At 44.2% G+C, this 18,908-nt stretch overlaps 1 protein-coding gene and 1 long non-coding RNA gene across 3 annotated transcripts in view; one reads left to right on the top strand and one right to left on the bottom strand.

The window, feature by feature from the left end:
- CDH11 (cadherin 11) overlaps positions 1 to 1,008 on the bottom strand; it is a 142,401-nt gene extending 141,393 nt beyond the window's left edge. For both annotated transcript variants that reach the window (XM_036095796.2, XM_036095799.2), the window contains exon 1: positions 804 to 1,008. The gene's annotated coding sequence lies outside the window, so the exon portion shown is untranslated. The remainder of the gene's footprint in view (positions 1 to 803) is intronic.
- Positions 1,009 to 2,719: 1,711 nt separating this feature from the next.
- Positions 2,720 to 18,908, top strand: part of LOC118538008 (uncharacterized) — a 293,889-nt gene continuing 277,700 nt past the window's right edge. Inside the window, exons 1-3 of the long non-coding RNA XR_013444228.1 lie at positions 2,720 to 2,856; positions 6,827 to 6,882; positions 7,685 to 7,768. This is a non-coding gene — a long non-coding RNA (uncharacterized LOC118538008). The remainder of the gene's footprint in view (positions 2,857 to 6,826; positions 6,883 to 7,684; positions 7,769 to 18,908) is intronic.

Genomic DNA, 18,908 nt, shown 5'->3' with positions numbered 1-18,908 from the left:
CACGGTTTGGTTCGCAAAGTTAACGTTGACCCTGGCAGGCTTCGCAAGCCCCAGGCAAGCCGAGCCTGAGTCTGAGCCGCTTGCAGACCTCCCCTTGGGCTGGCGGGAGGTAACAGGCGGCCCCCCGAGCTCCCGAGCAGACTCCGGCTGGAGGTCTGGAGCGCGCACCGCAGTCGGCCGCCCCTCAGCCGCAGTCAGCGGACCCAAAGACCGGCTATTAAAGTGCGGGACCACAGCCGACCCGACCCGGGTTCCTTCCGCTTTCCGGGGCTTCCCCGGCGGTCCCGCAAGGAGGGCTGAGCCCCGGGAGCATTCGGCGGGGACCTGGAGGAAGGGGTAGGAACCCTGCAGAGCGCGGTCACGTCGCCGCTTTCGGAAAGAGGTGCAGCGCCGGCAGGCGGGCCGGCCCCGCGCCGGGGGCGACTTTCCCCCGAGACCCGACCGCGGGCAGTCGGCGCGTCCGGGGCGCAGCCTCTGCAGCCTCTACCCCAGCCCGGCGCAAAGCCCCTCTCCCGCGGCCTCTGCGCAGACCCCAGAGGAGGCCCGAGCGGGGGAGAGGTTGGAGCGCACATCTGGCGCCTCTGCGCTCCGCGCCGCCCGCGCCCACAGCTGGCTCCCGTCTCCCTTTTTGATTTTTAAACAAATCTCTTACCTCCGCCCTCCCCCCCCGTTTCTGCGTTGCATTAGTGAAACCTTCTCCAGTCAGACCTCCTTCCCCCACCCCTAGACATGCTCCTCCAGAGACCCCCCACCCCCAAGAAGCCCCATCCAGTCGAGAGGAAGGGACTGGCGGCGAGCCTCACCTGGGGCCCTGGAGGGTGGGCGCGAGCTACGGGCCGTCGGTCCCTGGCACAAGACGAGGGCAGCGGTGTCAGCCCCGACCCCAGTCCGGGTCCCATTCACAAGTCGGCGGTGGCTGCGAGCGGCCCCCGCGGCATCTGCTCGCGACGCTCCCCTCGGCTGGCGGCGGCCGCGGAATGAGCCGCCGAGCGCGCTAGTGGCAGGAATGAGAAACCGGGGGGAGGTGGCGGGCGGGGTGGGGGGGGCCGGAGGAGGAGGGAGGCCGCTGCTGGGAGGGAAAGGAAAGGGCGGGGGGCGGAGAGAAGCCGAGGACGCGAGACGCGGCGAGCTGGGCCTGGCGGAGGCTGCGGGGGCCGATTCTGTCCGCACCCCTCCCCCTGGGGGCCCCACAGATGCCGACCCCTGGATTCGTGGCCTGCCCCCGGTCGCTGCACTCCGGCTCCCTTGGGGCTCAGACAGAGTCTGGAGCGACTGAAGTTGGGCTCCAGGGACGCACAGCCAATCAGGGAGGGCGGCGGAGGGAAACCGGGGAGGGGTTGGGAGCCCCTTTTTCCTCCTTCGCCCAAATCCGCTCCAGCTGGCCAGGCTGGGCCCTTGCCCGGGAGGCCTGGATGGTGGGTTGGAGGAAAGCATCGCCCAAGCGGGGGAGGCAATCGGGAATTGTCTTTCCTCACTCTACCACCCCACCTTCCGAAAATCCCTCCACGTCGGCGGCTTCTGCCCTGTGCCTCCCCCATTTCTCGCAAACTCTGCTTAGGCACGGGTAGGGAAACCTGGGGAGGGAGACTTCGGACTTGGGAAGAGCCAAGTCTCTCTGTTCTCTCTCCGTCCCCCCACCCCCGCCTTGCTTCGTGTGCGGAGGGGGGCTCAGGGAACGTTTCGCCAGAGTGGGCCTCGCGCCCGCCACCCACCTCCGAGGGTGCCTGGGCCCCCGCCTCAGGCGGGTACCGGCGGCCCCCGCCTCAGGCAGCCTCACTTGTTGCCCCAGGGCCCCCTCGCCGCACACCCACCACCGCTCTGCGGGAAGTGCGGCTCTGCGGGGGAGACGGCCCGAGGGTGCAGGGCCCGCATCCTCCCTCAGTCCTCTCTTTTATCCCTCGGGGAGGACCCGCTAGAGGGAGGGAGCCCCGGGCCGCTTGCTGCCCTCGCGGAGCCGCGGCAAGAAAAGGCAGCCGAGGTCGGGGCCTCGGAATCACGCCGGGGACTGGGCGGGGCGTTTGTGGTACCCGAAGCGGTGTGGGGATCCACACACTCCGCGGGCCTGGTGGTGGAGGGGAACGACTATGACCTGGTGGGGATCCCTGTCTGGAACAAGTTTCCAGGGTGGGGGGTGGCGCAAAAAGAAGAGGCGGAAGGACGGTGAAGAAGCAAAGGGAAAACGGGGGAAAGGAATCCCGAGGAGGGACGGGGATCAGGATGGGAAACTGGGGTAGAGGTGACGGGCCCGCGTAGGAGAAGGGGAAGCAGGGCGCGGAGGGAGAGCGGGGCGACGGGGCGGAGAGGAGCCGAGGAGTTAACGGAAAACGAGGACGAGTAAGAAAAAGAAAGACTCGGACGGCCCACGAAAGGGGAAGGTAGCGGAACGCCGCGCGAAGCGAAAGGGCGGCCGAAGCCCGCCCAGCGGAGGAATTGGCAGTCTAAAGGCCACGGCCACAGCGAGGGCTGCGAGCGCGCGAGGCTCGGTGGGTTTGATCGGCGCGCGGCAGCGTGCGCGGGGGCAGCGGGCGGGGCGGGCTCTCCCGGCACGCCGCCCCTCCCCCTCGGCGCGCCCGCCGTCCTCGCGGCCTCCGGGATCCCCCCGCCCCACCAGCGCGCGTCCCGCGCCTTCCGTGGGGCGGTGGCCTTTAGACTGCGTATTCCTCGGCTGGGGGAGGGGGCGCTAGGTTTACGCTGCCCGGTTCCTTTGCTCCACTGCTCCCCCCCGACCCCCACGTCCCAGAGGCCTCAAGGTGACAGGCCTCTGGACCCTGGACGCCGCGCTCCCCCGCCTCACTCACCCCAGGTGCGAGCGACTGGCGAGGCCAAGGAGGCCCAGCGCTTCTCCGGAGCGCGCGGGTGAGTCGCACGCGGTACCAGTCTCTGCCGCCTCCTCAGGTTGGGCCCTGACCCTAGCCCCTCCATACTCTAGCTTCTTCTCAACTCCTTTGGTGCTGTCTTTTCATCTGCCACTCCCGTGTACCCTAAGCCCTAAAACTTTCAGTGTGTCCTAGGCCGCCGCCGCAAGTCCGCTCACACCGGCGGGGCGTAGCGGCGGTGATGGGGTGCTCACACTGCGCCCCCTCGCCCGGGAATGAAGTTACACCGGAGAGAAGTTATACTCTCCTTCAGAGATACCTGGATTTTGCGCTTCTTCCGCTACTATTGTCAGGATTGTCTCATCCTTTCCGCGTGGGCATAAAAGGGACCGTGAAGCCATCGTCAGTCTAATTACACATACACAAAGATGTCCAGCATCTGTGATGGCGAGGGCATCTCTTGATCCATGAGAAAAATTTCAATTAATTCCGTTTTGGAGGCATGTCCACAGACGGAGCCTGGGCACATGTGATCTGATATTAGTTGGAATTTGCCCTCCACTTTCTGTTCAGAATACATCAAATGAGAGCAGTTGGGGTTTTTTTGTTTGGTTGGTTGGCTGGTTGGTTGGTTGTTATTTGTTTCTTGGGACTTTTTTTTAGACCATCCCACTCATGAAAGATAGTATCAGCTGATTTTAAAGATAAGTTAAGAATTGTTTGGTAGATTTCCACTGACATGGCATATCTGAATCAGATGAAACCTAGTGTCTAACAGTGGTCAATAGCCCTTTGCCCAACCCAGCAATTCTGTGCCTCTGATTCTACTCAAGAGAGTGGAAAACATACCCACACAAAGCCATGTATCTGAAAGTTCATAGCAGCATTATCCGTAACAGCCAGAATTTGGAAATAAACCATATATCCATCAACTGCCAAATAAACAAATGTGGTATATCCACAAAATGGAGTAGTATTCAGCATTAAAAAGAAAAGAAATACTGATGCATGTTACATTATGAATGAATCTTAAAAACATGCTAAAAGCCAGATACAAAACCACATATTGTATGATGCTTTTATATAAATGTCCAGAAAATGCAAATTTATAGAGACAGAAAGCATATCAGTGGTTGTCCTGGCTCAGCGTATAAATAGGAATTGACTACAGATGGGCATGAGGGAACTTTGTTTGGTGTTGAAAATGTTCTAAAATCAGATGGTGGTGGTAGTTGCACAAATTTACACATTTAGCTAAAATTCATTGAATTGTTACTTTAAAAAAGGCCACTCCCCCATCCCCCAAAAAACTTTTTACACCTTTATTCCCTATGAGGAATCTGTGAGAGTCTGTGACCTGCATTTGAGCCCTAACTTGGCGGGGGGTGAGGGGGGATTTTGCAAGGCAATTTTAGAGAAAAAAAAATTTTTTTTTTTTTTAAGAGTTTTAGTTCTTATAGAAAGATAACCATACGTCTACTCAGTAAGTTCTATTTTGGCGCCTGCTTTGGAGAGTCTTGTAAGTGTTAAAGCAAGTTAATTTCCCCCTTTCACTCTTCTAAGTGATTAATTCCTGGGAACTAGAGTTAGGTATTCCAGTTCGTGACATTTTAAACACACCTACACATAGACACAGTACAAAGTGCACATTTCAGAGGGGATTTTTTTTTTTTTATGACTATGTTAGGATCTGTCTTAGAAATCCATATCAAGCACTGGGGTGGAGTATTGTGTGATTACAGTTTAGATTAAAAAAGGAAAAGAGAGAGAGAAGAAAGAACCCACTGACAGCTTAAATTAAAAGATTCAGTTCATCCAGGCAGCCAGAAGTTTGGGTGTTTATCTTAACTTGCTTCACCTTTCCTTCACCTTGTTCTTCAAGGGAGGAAACCAGGGTTCACGTTGCTCTGGAGCCAGGATTAAACAACCCCTTATGCTTCCTGCCTCTTCCAGTCCAGACAGAGATGAGGCCCAAATGGCCCTTTTCTTGTCTTTGTCCTTGTCAGCATGAGGCTAATAATTTCCTGTTGGTTCCTTCATCAAAGGTACCAGGCTGTCCTCCCTTTGATGAGCCTCTCCTCAGACTCTGAAGATAGCCAGGCCCTGCTGAGTCAGTTCCTTGTTTCCACTTAGAAGCTCCAGGCTCCCCCAGGTCTTCTCAAAGCTTCCTGCTCCAGAGGTATCCTTTGGTATAAGGTGTAAAAAGTGAGGCAAGATCCAAGCAGGAAGATGGTTTTATCACATTGCAGTGGGTTTCAATCATGCCTTCTCTAGGCAGAGGGAAACCATTGAGAAAGATGGAACAGGAATGCCATTTGTGAACCAGCATTTCAGATAAAGGTTGCCACAGCTGGGTCTGCAGAGCAAAGTAGAAAAACCACAGCCCTTTGATCTGTGTCTGATTCCTGGTTCTGCCTCTTATTAGCTGTGTGACTTGACAAAGACTTTATCTCCATGAGATTCAGTTTCCAATTCTATAAAATGGAGATTATTATCTGTGCCTAGATTGTTGCAGGGATTAAATGTGCCTACATATCTAAAGCCATCAAAACTGTGCTTAGAGCAGAGGCTCAATAAATGAAAGCTATTAATTACTATTACTAATTATGAGGTCTAGTTATTATCATACCTTAAATGCCCTGAGCAAGAAAGGAGTCATGTTACAATTATGAATTATAATAATTGTGGAGATTAATCTTATTTTAAATGGTGTTAGTAATAAAACTTCTGGCCAAGAATTTTATGGCAGTTCAAAGTTTACTAACACTGTAAGACCCATTTGAGGTCGTATTAGAGTTAGATGTGTCTACTATGGGGACAGGTGGCCTGTCCTAGATTTGCCACAGATTCCCTGAGTCACCCTGAATAACTCATTCCCTTTCTCTGAGCCTAGCTGTAAATGAGAGCTCACCCAAGATAAGTTCAGGGAGGGATCCTTCCAAAGCTGACGTTCTGGGGTTTTTAAGTCCTACTCTTAATTAGAGTGAGAGCATCTCTTAGATGCAGTTCCCCTTTCCACCACTAGGAGTAGTCAGCCAGTCATCTCAGGCAACCCCCTTCTCTGAAACAGACCCTTTTCAACTCTGACCAGTAGCATTTCTTTGTTTTCCTCCCTCACCTAAACTGTAAGTTCCCCAAGGGCAGGGATGATATCCTTCTGATTTATGCCTGTATCCTCAGCACCTGGTGTATTAAATATAGAAGTCCAATAAATATGTTTGATTAAATGATAATGTTTATTAATAAGTATTTTTATTAAATTAAGACAGTAATTCAAATATCTCCATAATAATAATAGGTTATGAATGACTCCAGCATCCAGTGGCTTAAAATAACAATTATTTGCTCTCCTCCGTGGGTTGGCTGGGGTTGCCTGGTCCAGACTGAGCTAGGCCAGGGTAACTGCTCAGCTCCCTGTATTTCCCATCCTCCTCCTGGGACCAGTTTGGACATATTCTCATGGCAATGGCAGTTACACAAGATGTCATGCAGAAATATGCATGGCCTCTTGGGGTGCAGGCTTAGGACTGGAAACTGTCCCTTCTACCTCACACTTTTGTTGGCCAAAGCATACTACATAGCCAGATCAAAAGATAAGGGGTGGAAAAATATAATCTGCTTTTTTAGTGAGAGGAACTTCAGAGTTGTATGGCAAGGGGTGTAGATACAGGGAAGGATGAAGAGTTGAGGCCGTTAACACAATCTCCCACAGGCACGGCTTTCCAGCCTGCTTCCATGCTGGGTCATCTTGGGTTGTCAGATCCCATGGGTTATATCCTATAATCAGGAATACAGTATTCTAGAACATTAGAGGAGACAGGATTAGAAGACAGTTTCAGCCTCATACCAAACCTCATAACTATGTCCTTCCTTTAACTTTGAGGCTCAAGTTGTAAAGGAAGAAACAAGCAGAAATAGTAATGTAATAATGATAATCACTGGCTTATAGATAAAACTAGAAATTATTAAAACATTCCATCAAAGTGTGTATTATTATTCCTGTTTTGCAGATGAGAGAATTGAGACAACAGGAAAATTATATGCACTGCCTAATATAATACAGCAGGTAAGTATTGGAGCTGGGATTCCAACCTATGTGTGTTTGAGTCACAAGTTATCCCAGTGGAGAAGCTCATGGAACAGATTCTAGTTTTGATATGAATGGGAAGTGTGTGGGGAAAAGGGAGAATTTTCTCTATGCCCAGGGCAGAGGGCATCCATCAGATCCCTAGGCACATTGCCTGAAACATAATACGTACAAAATAAATATTTATAAAATGGTGAAAGGAAGGAAGGGAGGGAAGGGCAATAGAGGCAGAGGAGGTAAGAGCAGAATTAGGAGGATACAAGAAAAAAGATATAAGCGTGTTAATTTATTTGGAAAACCATCCCTCCCATGGTGGGCAGAAATCTGGGGATTCTGAGTCTTCTGTTCCTTGCCTACTGGTACTGAGAACAGTTGCCTCATGCTTACCTCCATCCATAGGCCAGAAGGTCCATCATGAGGTGATTTCTGAGTACCTTGCTGATCTTCCCACCACTCCCTGGATCACTCAAGCCACATTTTACTTTCTGCTATTGTTCAAACATAAACATACTCCAGATTCAGGACCTTTGCATTTGCTGTTCCTTCTGCCTGAAGCACCCTGCCCCAAATCTTTCTCCTGGCTTGCTCCCTCATTTTGCCTGTTTAACCAGGACTTCCCTGGCTCTTCCATCAGCAGAAGCACCCACCCAACCTTCCAGTCCCCTGCAGTCCATCCCTTTCCCCTGAGACTGCTCTGTTCTTATTTGTAACATATATATCTACTTGAGATTGTATTGTATATTTTTATTTATCTGTGTTTATCATCACCTTGCCCCATTAGGGTACAAGCTTCAGGAGGGCAAAGGATATCGTCTCTCTTGTTCATTCCTGAATCTTCAGCATCTAATACAGTGCCAGGCATATGGTAAGCACTCAGTAAATATTTGTAGAATGAATACATGAATAGCAAATGCATGAAAAATGCTAACTGAATGAATGAATCCCAAAACCAAGAGCAGATGGATCATCTGCTTGAATCTAAACATGGTACAAGTGTCCCTTGTTTACAAAGTGAATTTAATGATGCCAATTATTCATATTACAAAAAATGATTCTTCACGTTACCGAAGGTTTCATTTGAATGCTAGTTAAAACAGCTACCTCCTTTAGTGCTTTTAAAAATATAATCCAATTTACAAAATGGTGGTATGCAGACAACTTTTCTGGAACGTATGAACTTCCTAAAATTAATTACAGGTATGCATAATGACAGTTCTGCTTCTGATTTCTAATTCTAGTTTGTTTGCTGTGTGGACTAAGAGACTGGCTTATTAAATGGCCTCACAGAAGGCTATTTCAATGTTCGTATGGGCATACATTTACATTCTTTTTTAAACTTGTGAATAGGCACATTTAAATGTGTTTGTGCTCTAGGAGAACCATTGGAAATGTTATTCAAGATTGGTACTGGCTTGCTTTGCAAATAGTCTATGGTTTGGACAACAGGATTTAAGAGAGCTCTGTGTTCCAATTTTTATGAACGTTGGAACATTGACTGTGTTGAGAGGGAAAAGGCAGAAATCATTGTTACCCAATGCAGAAAGCTTTTTACAAAAATCTTTCTTTAGTGTCCTCAGCTTAAGACAGATGAACTTACACAGCATAAGCTGTATTTCAGTGTTTTCCCCAGTTGTGTATGTTTCTCTCCCTTTTCAGTGGCCCCTTTCATGGCTGAGAGCTAATAGTGGTGTTTCCATAGGTCAGACTGGAATGTACAGGTGGTTCCCAGAGCTTTCTTCTTGGAGACAGTATTCCAGAAAAGTCTCTCTATTCTGATTGATAGTCACCTTAGTTCTGGGTCTTAAGCCATGATTGATTTTCCATTGTACAGAGTATTGTTTTGGGCTATGGATGGAATTTAAGAATAACATAGCTATTCATTGAATGCCTATTAAGTGCTTTAATTCCGGTCCTTACAACTGTTCTACAAAGTATGCCCATTTTATCGGCGAGGACGAGAAATTTCGGAGAATTGAACGGCTTACTCAAAGTCAAACAGTTTGCTAATAAATGAATAATTAAATGTGATGTAATTGCTCAGAGTCTGCAAGGGAATATCATTGGGGAATGATTTATATGGGAGAGATTGTAAAGGGAGGTGAGTGAAGCTTTCGTTAAAGGTATTCTTTTTCAGCTGAGAATTAAAATATGCAGAAGAGTTAAGATAAGTATAGGGAGAGAACATTGCATGGAAGGAGTAGATTGTGTAAGAGCATTGAGGCAAGATGGGATTTGGGGCATTTGAGGACCTAAAAAAGATTCATAACCCTGATGCTTAAATGTACTCTGAGGAAGTACACAGAGACGAATAATCCAGGGCTTTGTAGGACAAGGAAATTGTACCCCAAATGCAATGGGCAACGTGATTTTTTTTTTTTAAAGCAGGAGTGATCTGATTGTATTTATTGACAAAGAATATTTTGGCTGTGAGCCAGTGAAAGCAAGAATGGATGCATGGCAATCCATTGCAGTTAAACAGGAGAGAGGGCTGCTGGCTTGGAAGATGCAATGGCAGCAAAGAGGGATGCATGCCCTACGTGTGTTTTGGAAATGGAAGCAGGACTTTATGTTGAATTGGTATTGGCAGATGAGAGAGAGAAAGATGTCAAGGATCATTCTTATGTGAGTGACTCAACCAGTTGAGTGGATATAGGTGCTTATTATTGACTAAAAGTCTGCAGGATGACCAGGTGTGTGAGTATGAGACCAGGTGTGGGAAGTAAGATTCCCCAACCTGCAGTTTTATGAACCCATTTTGGGTACTAGGCTGCTCTCCTTTCCTGTGCCCACAAATATCCTCCTGGGTCAGGAAGGCAGTGTCACCTGATGTTTAATTAGCTAAAAATATAAATCACTCTGCTGTGAGCAGAAGGCCTGGGTTCTGAACTCTGGCTTTGGATAAATACTTGCCTCACTCTGAGCCACTTCTTTTTTGTCCAGAATGAGGAGGCTTGCCCAAAAGATGTCTACATTCCTGTTTCTCTATAAAAGCTCATGATTACTGATGATGGTCAGTCCAGGCACAGTTTTTCAAAACTATGTCTGAAGGATACATTTATATTGACTCTGTGCAGTTGAAAGCCTGTCCTGAGATATAGGTGAAATAGGACGTGGGGCAGTGGTAATGGCCAGAAGATACACAGAGGCATTCATGTTACCCCAGAGCTCAGGGCAGAGGTCAGTCAGATTCCCTCATGTCACCATGTAGGGCCATTTGTCAACAATTCTTTGCTATTCATGGCATCCAAGGATTTTCAGCAGCTTTTTTTCCTACCTAAAGTGTCCACACCTTTGCTCCCTCCAGTTTCCTCCTTCTCTGCTCTTCTCAGGGGAGGGAGCAGAATTCCTCGGCACAGAGAGTGGGCTTGGAAACTGAGCTGCCCAAGTCTGATTCCTGGTTATGACCCTTCCTGGCTGTGGGCAAATCTTACCTCTGTGAGCGTCAGTTTCCACATCTATAAAGTTGTAATGACGTCTGTACCTACTTCCGAGAAGTGTTTTAAGTTAGAAAGGTGACAATTCACAGTGCCTAAAAAATAGTAAATATTCAGTGAATGTGGTTCTCCCTCCGCTCCTCCCTCCTTTGCCTTCTCTTCCTTATTATCTTACATTTTTCAGAACTGAGCTAAGGGATCAAACATTTCAGAAAATATCCCCTGACCTTTCCCTGCCACAGAGAATCTTGTGTATAATTTGATCTTGCCACAGCATATTATCCCGTTTCCTTGTCTCACTCCCATCTCTCTGTGAGAGATATCTAGAGACCAATAATTATTGATACATCATCACTGTATTTCAAGCATACAAGCATATGGTAGGTGTTCAATAAACGTGGGCTAACCTTTACTGCCAAAGAAGATGTTTTAAGAAGGATGGCTGGGAAGAGGGATGACAGAGAAGAGGAAAAAAAAATCCCACATGTCATGCCAACTCCTCAAAAGAGATTTTGGTATAGAGTATCAAGGAAAAATGGTAAAAAGCAGAATCCATTAACTGGCCCAAATTGCATTAACAGTTCTCTCCTTTGTGACATATACTCATCATTTAGTCTTTAGTACAAGCAAGTCTTGATTGACTAAGAAATGTTTATCAAAAGAAGCAAAATTTACCATGTGTATTTACAGCGTGAAGTGCTCTCCTCCTATAGCTTTGCTTACATCAACGGAAGGGGGAAAATGCACCCAGACAGTCTAATTTCTTTAAGTCAGATGAGTCACGGAAGCAAACATGGGAAGATGTGCTACAAAATAATCAATCATCAGATAAAACTGTTTTGGATGTGGCAGATGAATAAAATGAAGTACGGCTATCTTTTCTCAGCTAAAAGTTTGTGTATTTACAAAAGATTCTGGTAGAAGGCGCGGAAAGATTTAGCCAAACCGTCACTTAAATGGGGGTATGATTTCAAAGCAGGAAAGCTGCTGAAAATAGTAGTCCTCTCTCTATCCTCTTCCTCCTAACCCTATCCCTCACCCTCATGCCAACACCCAGTAATTGCTTTTCCATGATAAACATTTTTTACTTTTCTTTTGTTAACAGTGTGGCTCCTAGAATACTTACATGTTTTATTTGGCCAGTATCTGTTTTAAATATCATGTTTTAAATGGAAAGGTAGCAAAGGCAGCAGCATCCTAATCAGTTAGGAGAAGGGAGGTGCCTTCCCCATATTATTGCTCAATCTTATTACCCCCATTTTGGGAAACTACAATGCTAGGTGATAAGCTGTATGTCTAAGTTTGTACAACTTAGACATTGTGGAGCGTGGGTGTCTTCACATAGCTTTCTCATTCCAGTTCATGTGGGTATTTCTCAGATGTAAACTGACAAGCATTCAGTCTGATAGGATGAACACTTCCTAGAAACTGGACATTTAACACCTTATAATGCATCTATATCCTGAATGCCAAACCTGTCAAACTCTGTCTCCAAATGCCCATAGCATCGTAGTCTCTGCATACCCACTTGGTATGCTTGGAATAAGCTTTCCCATGCGTGCTCCAGCTAATTCCAATATATTCTTTGAAAACTTTCTGCTCAGGTGTCCTGTCCTCCAGAAATATTTTCCGGATTCTCCTTGCCCTTTCCTCTCTCCTGCCAACAGTATTAATTTAATATCCTTCCTTTATGTTCTGTGCACCATGTGCCTAATTCAGATATAGCATTTGACTGGTCATTTATTAAAAAAAAAAAAAAATCTTCCCAAGGCTCTTATTCATTAAGGGTAGCAGCCATTTTTTATACATAATTTGGGGATAGATATCCCCAGATATATACATATCCTTAGAGCCGGTCACAGTGCATGTGAAGATAAAATAAGAATAATATCTAGCATTCATTTAGTGCTTACATAGATCAGGCACTGTTCTAAGTAGTTTACATGTAGACTCATCTAATTCTCATAGCACGAATGTGAGATTGAAACTATTGAAAAGGATCTTTTCTACAAGAGGTAGGGAGGGAGGAAGGTATGGGGGGGGAGAGGAATGTGTACAAAAATACATATACAGCTTACCTATGCAAACATTCACACATCATAGATCTGGATATTTTACTTAATCATACACTTGATAAGTTTTAACACAAAGAGACTGCCACCACATTGATAAACACCCAGCACAGATAACAGGTGCTTCTTTGCCCTCTGTGTTCTGCCACAGACTGTTCAGAGTTTTTGGTCCTGGATGTCACAATGACAATCAGGACATTGAAGGGCCTGGAATGTGAGCCACATCGAGAAATGATTTGAGAATGTATAGTTTGGAGTAGAGAATGCTCTGGGGGTACATGCTCACTTTGTTCACATATCTGAAGGGCTGTCATAAAGAAGAATGATTAGCTTTATTTTGCTTGGCCCCAAGGGGTACAAAACTGAGACTAATGGATGGAGGCTTTGGAGAGGGAAAGCGAATGCTGCTCAGTCTCCGGAAGAATTTCTGGCCAGAAAATGTCTCTGCCACTAGATGTTGTGCTCCTTGGAATAGAGAGCTTTGGTTCATTTCAGGCAGAGGAACCCAGACTGTATGTCCATCTGACAGATATCCTCACATTTCACAGGGGTCTTGTGCTGTAAATAGCGGGGGTGGGGGCGGGTATTACAGCACCACCATCTCTTTTCAGTACAGTTTTTCATAGAAATTGTAACAGGTCTAGTTAGAGTACCATATGCCTTGAACAAAAGTTTGTTTCTATTAATGTTAAAACTACTACTACTGTTGCAATTACTATTAATAGTCATATAATAGGTGCCCTTTGGAGAGTAGCTACGATGTAACAGGTGCATAGTCCCTGTGCTAGACACTTTGCATTTTGCATACACCATGTCACTTAACTTGCATAGCAATCCTGAATGGGCAGTGTTATCAATTTCATTTTGCAGTTGTAGGGCGCTGAGGCTCTAGGAGATGAAGCAATCTTTACAGGGTTGGCCAGATAATAACACTCCAACCATTGTGTGTCTGACCATAAACTCAATTGTCTCTCTGTTTTAGGTAGGGGAGAAGAAAAAAGAGGAAAGTACAGGAGAAGAGATCAAAGGAGGGGAAAAATATATAGTAATTCTAGGTTTGAGTCGATTTATTTCGGGAAAAGATGATACTCTGCTCCTGAAATGTTCTAATTTCTTGTGTGTCTAGCTGTACATTGCTGGTTGCATAGATTGCAATTATCAGTGACAGATTCATTTTTTAATTCTTTTTCTAATGAATCCATTGGATTCTGTGGCCACTTTCATAGGAAGAGCTGCCTCACAATTGCATGAGAACAGATTAATTTATGTGTGTGGCTCATACACATCTTCTCAAAAGGGTAAATCAAGAGGGACTTAGGTAGGGTAAGAAGAAGAACTTGAATAGGATTGGAAGATCAAAGATAAGATTTTGAGATATTATCAGTGTATCAAGAATAACAAAATTAAGCATGTATCCAAAGACAAATGGTACTAAGCAATTTTGATAGTTTCTTCCCCCCAAGGTACTTAAAGAACCTATGGTGGATGAGCTGATTCAGACAAACAGCCAGCCTCATTGGGATCAATGTATGGAAAGCATATAACAAGTGCTTGTGCCTATTTTCTCACATGTGTCATCCTTTTGCTCACCATCTTTCAAGAGCTACCACCACTATGAGGTCTGTATTCACTTCTCTGATTCCTAGGGTTTTCTTTCAAGCTTCTAAAGAAGCTATCCTCTGCATCACAAAATTAGATTCAGAATCATGTTCTATGTGTCTACTTTTCTTTTCCATGCAAGTGGGAGGAGATGCACATAGCAGTTTGCAGTATCACTGGGGAAATGCTAACTGTAGATCTTCAGATGACTTCACGGGGTAAACTAACTTTGACTTTAACCTTTAGCTTTGCAAGTCCAAGAATTCAGTCTTGTCTGAGTCCCAGAGATGATTGATCAGAACATTTATTGTACTTTCCTAACACTTGAGTTATCTCAATGTTAAGTGGAGGAGATCTGGACAAAACAGATGCTCACAATCCCAATTACTTGAAAAGCAATGAAGACAACTTCATTCACCAGAATTTCTCCTAAGAGGAGTCCCATATATGTTCCGAACAAATAAATAATATGTGGAATGAATAGTGAGCAGAAAGAAAACGTTCAGGTGGAGAAGAATGGTTCCCAAATTACTTTCTCAAGGACAGGATAGCTCCATATTTTTTTGGTTTTGATTAAGCATCTTGAATTGTTGAGAGGTATAAAATTGGGAGTCAGAGTCAAGGTAGATATAAATTGTACCTGGCTGCTACATCTCACATGCAGGTGTACCACTGATATCAAAACTAGGAAGTGACTATGGAGAAGAGGAATGTGTAATGGAGATTTTTTTCCCACTATAGATGCAATGTAAGTCCTCTTATTTTCCTGCCGAACACCTTCAGTAAGGTTTATCATGTTTGATAATGCTTTTATGATACTGGATTATTTTTTGGGGGGTGGGGTATTTAAAGGGACTGAGTGAGCTATGAGTCTGGTACTTTCCCTGCACCTTATAAACTAAAGAAGGAGAGGACATTTAGGTTACATGTAATTATGGGGTAATGATACCTAGCTTTTGGGGCTGTTAAGAGGATTAAACAAAAACAAAATGTAAACTATATGGAAATAGTACATACTCAACATGTATTTTCTATCTTCTTATGGGGAAGCCAACTTATATCAAGTGCTCATAAGAAACTAAACGTGTGAATGAAGTTGGTAACAATGAGAAGACTAGGAAGTGTGTGCGTGTGTGTGCATGTGTGCATGTGTGTTGGGAATTGACTGAAAAGACTTGTTAAATTACTGATTCGGGAAGCCTCACAAATGAAGGAGAGCACCGGGATGATCCAGCCAACTTGTCAGTGGCCTCACACTTGTAGCCTGTTTGCCTTTCCTGTAATAGGACTAGCCCTGTCAAAGGGGAAAGAGGCATGTCTGGCCTCTCTTTCCCACCTCCCGCCCCATACCTTGCTGGGATACACTGTAAATCTGTCTCATCTCCTGCTCTTCTTGCTTTTGATAGCCATACATTTCTTCAGATATGTTAATATAAGCAATCTTGCTACAGCCAGGTGATTCTGTTGTTCAGGAGTCATTTGTCTCTTTGTGATGATCATATTTATCATTTGTTTTATTTTAAGGTTTTTAATCTCAGCTTGTTGTTCTTGTTGCTTTTGTTCTGAGTTCCAGAGACAGGACACTGGCAATTTATCAAAACCCCAACTATAGGCAACATTTCCTATACAAAGTATACATTTCTTGGGCAAGGCATCCTGCTTTTTCCAGTGATATCATCCCTAGAATTTCTAGCACAGAACAAGGCACAGGATAGAAGCTCAATAAACAGTCAGATATTTCCTGGGGTCCTCTTAATGGAAGAGTTTATATTACATTTTACACATTTCTTACAACAAAAACTTGTGCCTTAAAGTCTCTCATTGTTAAGTGTATTTTCTTGGGTTCCAGTAAATTAAAATTTGTAGCAACTTAATCTCTCTCTCCAAACACATTTGCAATGCTTGATATTAGGAATATCCTGTGGTTTTCTGTGTGTCATCTATCATTATACTGTGTTGCACTTCTTAAAGAGAAAGCCTACATGAAGTGTAATTTTTTACAAAAATCCTTTATTATTATGGCCTATAGCAATTAAAGCTTGAAATTAGAATTAAGGATTGTACATTTTTATGCAGGCGACCATATAGATGTATTAACATTGTGGCAGGGTTTTTCTTTGCAGGCACAAAGTTGTCATTAGGAAATATAATACTCATTTTTTGCTTGATTAATTATAGCAAAGGCATAACAAAATATATATTGTGTGTTGGATCATGCACCATTTGCAAAATTATAAATCATGAGTAAGCTGAGGTTGGAATCCAAAACATTCTGTAAGAAACTCACGCAGTAAGTATGAAATTTGTTTCATGAAATAGTTTTGGTAAAGAGAATTTATGCACTTAAAACATGAAGAAATATACCTTGATAACGCAATTCACAATCTAACATAGTCTGAGTTCTCCTCCCAACTTAACCAAATCTGCCATACTTTAGGTATGTGTAGCTTTGGAAGATATTCTGATAATGGTACATAATAAATAATATAAAACACATTTTCTAATAGTAACCAGACATCCAAAAGATGCCAGATACCGTGTTAAGTGTTCTCTGTGGCTATCTGATATAATTCTCACAATGTCTCTGCTAAGTAGGTGCTGTATTTATTGTTACTATTACTATTTATTACGGTAAAACTTACATTCCATAATGTACACATCTTAGGTGTATTATTTCATAAGTTTTGGCAAATGTACGCATTTGTGTAGCTAATACTTCAATCAAGAAGATAACCATGCTTCCTGGAGTCCAGAATCTCTCATGGTTTGTCTCCTTCTCTGATTTCTTCCCATTCAGTTTTCTTGCCCTTCCCCTGTGGTCCTCTGTGCTATTTCTTATGTTCCACATATGAGTGAAACCATATGATAATTGTCTTTCCCTGCTTGATTTATTTCACTTAGCATAATCCCCTCCAGTTCCATCCATGCAAATAGTGGGTATTCATCCTTTCTGATGTCTGAGTAATATTCCATTGTATGTATGAACCACATCTTCTTTATCTATTCATCTGTTGAAGGGCTTCTCTCCTCCTTCCACAGTTTGGCTATTGTGGTCATTGCTGCTATGAACCAAACTGAGGGTTACAGAGGGGAGGGGGAGAGGGGGATGCGGTAACCAGCTGATGGGTATTAAGTAGGGTACATGTGGTGATGAGCACTGGGTATTATATGCAACTAATGAATCACTGAACACTGCGTCAAAAACTAATGATGTACTGTATGCTGGCTAACAACATAATAATAAAAAATAATTATAAAAAAAACCCCACATACTTACAAAATATAAATGTGATAGAAAATGTTGTTGCGGGCGCCTGGGTGGCTCAGATGGTTAAGCGTCTGCCTTCGGCTCAGGTCATGATCCCAGGGTCCTGGGATCAAGTCCCGCATCAGGCTCCCTGCTCAGTGCAGAGCCTGCTTCTCCTTCTCCCTCTGCCATTCCCTCTGCTTGTGCTCTTCTATCTCTCTGTCAAATAAATAAATAAAATCTTAAAAAAAAAAAAAAAGAAAATGTTGCTGAATTAACCACATACTCACAAAATATAAATGTGATAGAAAATGTTGTAAAAAAAAAAGAAGAAAACTATGCCATTTTTAGTTACAATTTCCAGATGAAAAAAAAAAGGAAATTTAGAAGAGTTAAATAATTTGCCAGTGTCACACCAGTAGTAAATAGCAAAGTTGGTCATCAAACCCGTGCTCCTTGCCACACAATGCTGGGGCACCCAAGACTTAGCTTCAGCATCTGTGGATTTCCTTTTGTTTCTTTTTATATTGATAATGGTATGCTTTTGGAGAGAAAACAGATTGGAAGGCTGAGTGGGATTATGTCTAGCAATGTTTCTGACACTGTTTTTCAAAACTGATAATCATTAGAATATCCTAGCTTTGTAAGGACAGAGATTCAAGCTCCACCTTTGGAAGTTTGATTTAGTAGACTGGAGTGTAGACCTATGATCTGTGTGTGTGTGTGTGTGTGTGTGTGTGTGTGTGTGGTGAGAACATTTAACATCTACTCTCAGCAACTTTTAAGAATATAATACAGTATTATTAGCTCTAATCACTGTAATCATTAGATCTCCAGAACTTATTTATCTTATAACTTGGAAGTGTGTATCCTTTGACCAACTGTCCCCCCTCCCCCCATTTCCCCTACCTCCCAGCCTCTGGTAACCACTATTCTACTCTCCATTTCTATGAGTTTGGCTTTTTTAGATTTCATGAGGATGTAGAGAACTCTTGTGCCTGGTGGTGGGAGTGTAATTGGTCCAGCCACTTTGGAAAACAGTATGGAGTTTTCCTCAAAAAATTAAAAATAGAACTATTATATGATTCAGCAATTCCACTTCTGGAAATTTATCCAAAGGAAATGAAAACAGGATCTCGAAGAGATAGCTGCACTACCATGTTTATTGCAGCATTAGTCACAATAGTCAAGATATGGAAACAACTAAGTATCCATCAGTGGCTGAATGGATAAAGAAGATGTGGTATATACATACAATGGAATATTATTCAGAAAATGTCCTCTTTGCAGTAACAATCTAAGATACTCTATCTTTGGCTCTGTCATCGAAATGTTTACGTCCTTGCAGGAGGCAAGAAAAGCTGAAGGTCATGCTCTAGCTCTTAAATCTTTGCCAAATTCATTGGTCAGAACGAATCACATGACCCTCTTGGAAGGGAATGGAAAAACATGGAGGAGAACAGAGGTTTTCCGAGTAGAGTCAATGTCTTTGTCACAGACAAATTTTGAGAATCATTCTCCTTTATGTTTCCTTCTCTAGAAGTTTGTGGATTTGATGCAGTTGAAGTAGATTTAATCTTCTGATTTCCTAAGAAGTAATACCTTTACCATGATATCTCTGCCTTGGCATGGAGTACTTTTCCTTGTCTTTGA

Source organism: Halichoerus grypus, chromosome 15, assembly GCF_964656455.1.
Source record: "Halichoerus grypus chromosome 15, mHalGry1.hap1.1, whole genome shotgun sequence".
In the NCBI taxonomy this organism is placed as follows: Eukaryota; Metazoa; Chordata; class Mammalia; order Carnivora; family Phocidae; genus Halichoerus; species Halichoerus grypus.
The sequence above is the reverse complement of the archived record's forward strand: the minus strand, read 5'-3'. Positions and strand labels throughout refer to the sequence as shown.